Source organism: Pterocles gutturalis, unplaced genomic scaffold (genome assembly GCF_000699245.1).
Source record: "Pterocles gutturalis isolate BGI_N339 unplaced genomic scaffold, ASM69924v1 scaffold20883, whole genome shotgun sequence".
In the NCBI taxonomy this organism is placed as follows: Eukaryota; Metazoa; Chordata; class Aves; order Pterocliformes; family Pteroclidae; genus Pterocles; species Pterocles gutturalis.
Window position 1 is genome coordinate 403 of NW_010123653.1, and position 8,965 is coordinate 9,367.

Here is an 8,965-nt window from a genome sequence, read left to right on the forward strand (position 1 = left end):
CCCCGCACAGGAAAACATTTCTTCCTCACATCTCATCTCCATCTCCCCTCTTGCAGCTTTCAAATATGCGATTGCCCTGGGCACCGCTCCTCTGGGGCTGGGATTTTTCAGCAAGAAGCTCCAGGCTCCCAGCAGACCCTGTCCGGATCCCAGGGACGGTTTCATCCCGCTGCTGACCTGCCTGCAGCCCCCGCGCATCCCTGTGGGGATGCTTCAGAGCCTCATTTTCCAAAGTCCTCGGTAATTTTGGGTGCATTCATCTCTGACTGCCCCCGAGAGAGGCTCGAAGTTCAGACACGGCTGACTGCCTCCTCTTTAGAAATCTGGCAGCTTTACCAGCCAGCTGAGCCCTTTTTAATGGGCAGCAGCAGCATCCCAGGCGCCCCAGGCAAGTCCTGCTTCGCTCAGCGCCGCGCTGTCCTTGGCCAAGAGCTTGGTCGGAGCAGGGGAGGGCAGGAGGACAGCAGGAGAATGGCAGGATGGTTGTCCCCAGGGTGACAGTGAGTGATGGGAGATGATCTGCCCAGTGCAGGGGACTGCCCTGAGCCTTTCCCCAGTGATGCCACACACCGACTCCAGCTCGGCCAAGGTCATCCTGGTTTTAGGAAGGGAGAGGTGAAGCGCTGAGAGATCTTGTTTTGAAAGTCCCCCAAAAAGCTACCAACAAAACCAAGCAGCCGACCCAGATCCCCTCTCCTCCTGCCTTACCCAAGGGACCGCCCTCCAGCCCACCAGCAAATGGGTGATTTTTCAATCCACCGGCACCACCAAGGTGGTCTCTTTGGGACTGAAAGTCCTCCCGTGACCTTCTTCATCTCCTGGGACTGGAGATAAAAACGTCACTTGGCCGTTGACCCCAAAGTGGAGAAGGTCTGGCAGACGGAGACATGGGTCCAGCTCACGGAGAGTGTGTCCAGCCATGAAGATGTGGGTCCAGCACATGGAGATGTGGGTCCAGCACATGGAGACATTGGTCCAGTCCATGAAGACATGGGTCCAGCACATGGAGAGTGTGTCCAGCCATGAAGATGTGGGTCCAGCACATGGAGATGTGGGTCCAGCACATGGAGATGTGACTCCAGCAACCATCACCATGGAAGGGCAGACTGAACACCAGAGTTGGCGATCAGAGATTTCCTATCGACTCAAAGGGCTCCAGGCTGCTCAGGGAGGATCAATTATCCGCCGCCGTTAATCTGCAGGGACATCCAAGACCACAGATAAATCAGGTCAAAGCTGTTCTACCTCTTCCAGCGGGAACACCTTCCCTGTCCTGTAAACCTCAAAGACACGACACGAAAATGAAAGTTAAATGATTAATTTGTTTTTCAAAACAATGTCCTGAGAAAAATATCAAATTTTCTAGCTGGAGAAAAATTCTTTTGGCAACCCGAGCCCCAGTAAACTGTTTGGGAGTTCATTTAGTTGACTGAGTGTGCTTACAGATCTGTGATTAGACACTTACTCTACAGTGGTTTTTTTTAACCTCTCTTTTAAATTCTCCCCAAACTTCCTGAGCAGGATTTTCTTGTCCAACCGTTTGTATTTTATATCCTTGCTGAAATACTGCTTTATAAATAGCAAGAGCTTTATCTTGACTCTAACCAGCAACCTCAACTTAAAGCTAAATGCATAATTTACTGCAAATTAAACTTAATGGGACTGGAATAATTATGTTGACTTTTGGAAGTACTTAAGGATAAATACATGATTAGATATTTTGCACACCGTGAGGAAATATTTATTTCAAAATACAAATTCTTCCCATTGAGCCTTTTGATGGAACATGTAGGGGTGACACTATCAGCATATCGATTACGGTACCATTAAGGCTACTTAAATAAATTACCCCTCTGCATTCGCAGCACCGGCGAGATGGGAAATCTCCGGCGAAGTGCGATGGTGTCTGCTGCCGGTTCACCGCGTGGGCACAGGGAGCTCGGCACGGCCCTGGACAAGGCTCTTGGAACGGGATGATCTTTAAGATCCCTTCCAATCCAAACCATCTCACGGTTCAACGATTCTTCAGGCTCTCCTCCCCGTACCCATCATGAGAGCTGTGGGCATCCCTGCAGAGCCAGGCTGTCCGCAGGAACAAGGTCATCCCCCAAGATAACCCCACCCAGGGACCCTCCACACAATTCTTCCCAAAAAATTAACCAAGCAGCATCCGTAGGAACGTGTATTTTCTCCCCAGGGGATTTGTTTGTTATGGAAATGGCTCAAGTTTAGAGCTGGTTTTCTGGGGTTTTTTTCCTGTTAGTCAAAAATTTAGGGAATTTTAAGCAGGAGGAGAATCTGCAGGATCCTTATCAGCAGCTCATGTTATAAAACCCGCCCTGACCACAAATGGCTCCTGCTTTTTCCTCGTGTTTCCAGCTCTGGCTGCTCTTAGCTACACAAGAGGTGAGTAAAGCATCTCCAGCCAAGCGCTTTTCCCACGGGAAATCCCAGCTCGCTGCCGTGCGGGTTAAGGCAGCATCGTGCTAACAACCAAAACAGTGGGTAGGGGGAAACATCAAGGCAAAATGTCTCATCCTCCTCCTCCTCCTCTTCCTCCAGGCTCTGGCTCCCACAGTCTCTGCTCAGCAAAGACGTAAATCCCCTGCTGCCGGCATCGCACCCGGCTCGCACGGAACATCAGGCTGGGCTTAAAAAAAAGGGAATGATGGGGTGTGGGGGCTCTTCTTTCTTTTAATAATGTTAGCAAGAGGGAGCTTTCCTTTTGCTTTTCCTGGGCGTGTCCCCATCGCAGCAAGAGGGGAGCCCCACGAGCAGCCCAGGTGAAGCCCTGGCTGGTTTGGGGCTTTGCTGGATTTCAGGATCACGGAGCTGGGAGCTCTCCATCTCCACACACATCCGCAAGGCCAAGGGCTGAGGATAACCATGTTCTAACAGAAGTGAAACCTGGTGAGATCTGCCCAGGACGGACCGAGTTATGGAGCTGAAACGTGGCAGGTGTTGGATGGGGGGTTGGTGCAGCATCCCAGCTCACCCGTCTGGACCAGTTTCCAAGGTGGGATCTGATGATGTTCCTGCTGGAACAGACGTAAAAAATAAATTGGAGTTAAAAATTTGTACACACAGACCCTGTGGGAGCTGATGTGGACCCTGAGGAGCAGCCCAGAGCCCAGCGTGCAGTGGGCATCCCCAACTCCCCATGCTGGTGTCATTGGGCCCAACCACTCCCGACACATCCAGGCTGTTGGGTGCAAAGCAAGGATGGATGGCATGTGGCTCTGCCCCGGGATGGGAGTGTGGCATGCTTGGCCCCATTCCGGCCTCGGCAGACATGGGCTTGGGAAGCGCCAATGGTCCACAGGGTCTCTGGAAGCTGGGGATCGGAGCGGGGATGGAGATGATCAGCCCAGTCCAAGCCACAGACAGCACTTGGCCCCGCAGACACATCACAGGCGATTAATGGGCCACTGTAACTAATTGAATTTGGGTTTCGCTTTAATGAATTAATCTGCCAAGGTTAATCTAGAGGGTTTTAACACATCCTTCCCCCACCCCTGCTTTTGTCCTCACCCTGCACTCAAGACAACTTTTTAAATGCCACGTAAAAAGGAAAAATCCCAAACCCCTGAGGGTGAACTGCCATTAGATGCTGAGACAGGGTAGGAGCCCCAGGTGGGACCCCCACACCAGGAAGGGACCCACTTTGCCTGAAGCACTGAAGGAGAAGAGGGAAAAGGGAGCCCTTGCTCTGCCCACCGTTCCTTCAGATGCCTTGGTCATGTCCCTTGATAACGGGGTGTCTCCACCCATCTCTGGATGAGGTCTGGGCACCATCCTGACAACACTCCCCATGTCCTATAAATGTGCTGGGATTGCAGGCTCTCCACGGTGCTATCTGAAGGTCATTTTTCCTGCAGCCCCCACCACCAATGGTGCCACCACCACCTTGAGTAGCCCTGAGTTTGGGAGTGCTGGTGCAAGGAACAACCTCCCAGCACATCCCATCATTGCTGCCCCAGAGAGGAGGAAGGAGGGGAACGTGGGTTGCTCCTGCCCCAGGAAGATCACCAGCACCTTTCTCCATCCCATGAGTTTGTTGGACATCACAAGCTCCAGCTGGGTCTTTGCACAGAAGTAGCTGCTGCAAAAAATGGGGCCATGGCCAGAGACAACGGCACAGGGAACGCCAACGGGACAGGATGGTCACGGTGCGGTTGGTGAGGACAGAGTTGGGGTTGGTGAGGACTGAGTTGAGCATCCCCTGGGAATGCAGTCAGACAGGGGCTGATGGGGACAGGGTCCCCTCCTGCCACCTCTGCAGCTGGACGAGTTGAGCATCCCCTGGGAACGCAGTCAGACAGGGGCTGATGGGGACGGGGTCCCCTCCTGCCACCTCTGCAGCTGGACACCAGCCTGGGGCCAGAGCCAGGCTCCCCCAGCACACCCAGTCAGACTGGATTAGGGAACGAGCCTGTGAACGGAACAAGAATACCCAGGTCACCTCCAGCAATACCATGACATTGGTTTAGGGAAATGATTACCAGCTCATGCACATCGCAGATAACGGCACAAAGGAGGCGTTGAGTTGGCGAGGAATTCCCAAGGGCCAAAAGTTGGGCATTGGACCGCACATTTGGATTAGTTATTGAAATGCAAAGTGCTCCTTTTAAGCAGCTCTAATCCATCCACGCCTGGCAGAGAGCAGTGGCGAGACCCAGGCGCCCATGGCCGTGCCAAGGTGCTCGCGGCTCCGCAAACTGGGGAAAGGGACATTTCACTCCATCCCGTCCCCATCTCTGGGCTACCCCCCAAAATGTCACTCACCGAGACGTGCTGATGGACCAGAGCTGGGACAGGAGGGACATCTCCATAGGACATCTCTATGGGATGGGGACCTGGATTTCTGGTCCTGCCCCAGCTCCGCAGGATGGTGCCGGTTCCATGTTGGGCTGTCCCTGCCTCGTCGAGATGTTGCAGGGATGAAGCAAGGAAGGCAAGTGATGCCACCCACCTCCCCAAGCGCGAGAGCCACCAAACCACCACCCTCGTCCCCGCAGACACAGCTCCTTTTTTCACCTTGATGGAGCAGAGCAGAGAAGGGACAATTCATCATCCCTGGGGGGAGCAGAGCCCCAGGAGCAGCTGCTGCTTCTCTCTCCATCACGGACCAGCCGATGGAATGATGGCTTTCATAAAGCCGGGGGAAAGGTTTTTTCATCATTAGCAGCCGGTGACAGCGAGCGCCCAATGAGCTGTGGCTGAAATACAGCTCGGGAAGAGCCAGGCTGCAGCTCCGGCAGGGAAGAGGGGGACCAGGCACCAAAGAAACCCGAAGTGGCTCTAGATGGATGAGCCACCAAGGTGGTGGCCAGCCCCGCTGTGTGCCCTGGGGCTAGACAGGCTGCTGCAGGGGAGCCGGATGCTCGGAGCTGCACAGCAATAACCTTGCAGAAGGCTTTCTTTCTCTTATTTTTTAGAAATAGAAATTTATCCTAAGCTTTCCAGCCCAGTTTGGTTTCAGGGTTGTGTTTTTTGCACACAGTCACCACCATGGATAGCAAACAGGAAGGGAGAGGAATAGGCAGCAGTAGGGCCATTGCTGGTGGTCAGCACTGAACCCTCCCTGAGGTCCCCAAACAGCCCCAAGCCCCCCCACACCACAGAACAGGGCACTGGGGGTTGCAGGGACCAGCCCAACTCCTGTCCCCTGGCACCCAGGGCACTGCCACTGCTCGAGGCCACCTGCCCTCCAGGAGAGCACCACAGGGCTTGGGGACAATGAGGTGACCCCCAGGGACACTCCTGCCAAGGGCTGACCCCATAGCCCAGAGGTGATGTGCACACCCAAGCCCTTCCCAAGTGCAGTTTGTGGTTTTAATTTGCATTATCCCCCTTTTTATTATTTATCGGGAAAACGTAATTACCGCATCCTTCACGAATCTTAATTAAAGATGAAAAACAGTCTTGACAAGTCAATTAGACTTTTTTTTCTTTCCCTTAGTCTCTATTAAATTAAGACTCGAGTGTTACTGGAAGTGTTTAATATCACAACACATTAAAGTGAAGGCTGCTTTGTAATAAATAAATCACCGAAGACAATGCTTGAGCTTTCTTCTCCTGAAGGCTTTTCTTACAATAGGATTTCATTTTCCAGCTGGGAAATGCACTCAAAGAGTTGCTTCTTCCTCCATAACACCTTTTCCAGAAAACGTCCATCAGAAGCATCACGTGAAGTTGTGGGCATCCAACCTCCGCCTGTTCCCTGGCAGGTCCTGCTCAGTCTGAGATCTCCCCATGTCGTTATTAGGAGAAAACCCACCATCAAGCTCTGCAAGCACAAGGCAACTCCATCTCCTCTGTGCCACGAAGGTTTTGCAAGTCCTGGAATTTGGCCCTGCAAAAGTGCCCTCCCAGAATACCCTTGAAAAGCAAGATACAGGTGAGGAGGAGGGCTTTGCTACAGGATGCTCGGTGGGTACCGCATCCGGGCTCCCTCCATCACAGCCCCTGGAGCAGAGCCAGTGAAAAGAAATCCAGAGACCATCACAAATTTGGAACATTTATTTATGCAACTGATCTTTCTTAAAAGGAAATAAAGCCCAAAATAATAGTAATAATCATTTAAAAAAAAAAAAACAAAACAGTTAACAACAGCTGGATGTGCGTGGTACAATCCACATGGGATGTGCCCCTCCTTCACCATCCCTCCCTCAGTCCCATCACACCATCCCCATCCTGGTACCCATCCCTTTGGCAGCAGCTCTTGGATGCTGCCAGCTTTTGGGGCCACTTTTTTCTGCATACAGACAAAATCGTTCCAATTTGGTGTTTTCCTCAGCTTTTAATTTTTTTTTTTGTTATTTTGTTTTTATTAAAAAGAAAAAAAAACACCACTCCAATCTGTAATACCAATAAACATTATCCATCTTAAGAACAGTATTTATATTTTTATATATATATATATTTCTATGTACAGGATGTCCTTGCCTCATGTCATATGAGCATCTCTGTAGGAGCTGGAGATCGGATGGGTTTTATAGCACTTTGATTTCAAAGTCTGCCCTTCGGAAGAGATGCCCTAAAAACCCAGAGACAGCCAGCAAGGAGGTATCAAAAAAAAAAACAAAAAAAAAAAAAAACTCGCTTTTAAAAAATATATACAACTCCTCCAGTCTCTGTTGTCTCGTTAGGACTAAATGGGGTTTCAATTTTCCTTTTTTTTTAATTTCCTGGCAACTGGGGGTGCTCCCTCTGGACCGGAGGAAGGATGCTCGTGCCACGAGGAAGGTCTGGGATGAAGCAGCAGCATCTCTCCAGCCCCCAGGGCTGAACAGTGCCAACATCATCCCGTTCCCAGGAATTCCAGATGCTCAGCTCAGCCTTTTTCATACAAAACCAAATAATTTCTGCACCCTGGGACCTCTCTGCACCCACCACCCAGCACCTTCCCGGCGGCATCCCAGGACAGCATGGACACGTCTATGGAGCGATGTGGACTAGGAAAAAGACATAAATTTATCTCAAGTCAAGGCTTGCAACGCGAGTATTGGTGTTACCAGGTTACTGGTGTAACTGGACCATTCTGCAGGCTCTGGTGGGGTAAAAAGACTATTTGGTGACAAGTCACCATTGGCACATGGCAGCATTAGACAGCAGGGACAGAAATAAAGGGAATGATGTTGCATAGCCCTTGGAGTAAGTTATTGTCAGGCCATGGGAATTATTCGGCGAGCACACAGGAAAGCCAAGTGTCTGAGCAAAACCCTGCCTTCACGCTGCAGATCGGTCCGGCCAAACGGCATCTCCCAAAGCTTTGAGTCAGGGTATGGATCGGAATGGAAAACCCTGGGGAGAGGGATCCCCTGCCCTGGGGAGACGGGGATGGGGGAGCAGAAAGGATGGGGATGAGGGGGCAATGAAAGATGGAGAGGGATGCAGGATGAGGGAGGGGATGAAGGATGAGGGCAGATGAAGGATGGGGTTGCCTACACACAGTCTCCAGCATACAGAGGGCAGGTTCTCACCTGTTCTGCTCCATCCCTCCCAAAAAAACTGACTGTGAAGAGTTCTTCCCGGCCCTCAAGACAGAATCAGCCTCCCTTCAGTTCCTCAGGCCTCTGAGGCAGATCCCAGACCTGCATCCCTCTGCTTGCACCTTCTCGAGGCCATTTGCAGGGACAGAAAACCCTGAGCACAGCTGGATGACAGCCGGGCTCTCCCCCAGAAGCAGACACCCCGGCAATTATTACAATAACGGCCAGAAAAAGTGACACCTCACCCGACCAGAGCAGATGAAGCCAATAAATGATCAGGTACCTTCACTCACCGTCCCCACATGCTTGTCCCTGGGTGGCACCAGGGGTGTGGGGACAAGTTCCAGGGCTCAGGGCTTCTGCACAGCTCCCCCCACACCAATATCTTCACCAAAACCCACCGTCCCACATCGCCAACCCCAGCCAAAGCCAAGTGGCATCGATGGGCAACTGCCTGGGATGGGCATCCCAGAGCCATATGGGATGGACCCGAATTTTAAGGATTTTGTTTCTGGGCACCGAAGGGGTCTCATGTGCAGCGATTCACAAGGGAAGGGTTAAAAACGGACCCAGGGGCTGGTGCCTGTGGGTCAGCCCAGGGGGAATGAATTGCTACAGACGGAGAAGATAGCATGGAAATGCATAGGAGCCAGCACTTGAAAAGCTTTGCAAAGGCAGCAGGAAGGGTCCGGGTGGGTCCCTGCAGAGGGACGTTGCATATTCAGTGTCCCCCGTGTCACAGCGTGAGCCCGGGCAGGCACCGAGCCCCGACCCCCCACCTCCCGTCCCTCGTCCCCGCTCTGGCCAGGGCTGGATCCACAAAGGTCACAACTCACAGAACTAAAAAAAGTGAAGATCAAACTCATGGTGTGAACAGGCAGAAACTCAAGAGCTCCTTACACAGTCCTTGCTCCAGCTCAGAGCGTGTCACCACTGGGGGCAAAGCCCACCAGCAGCCATCCGGGCTCCTC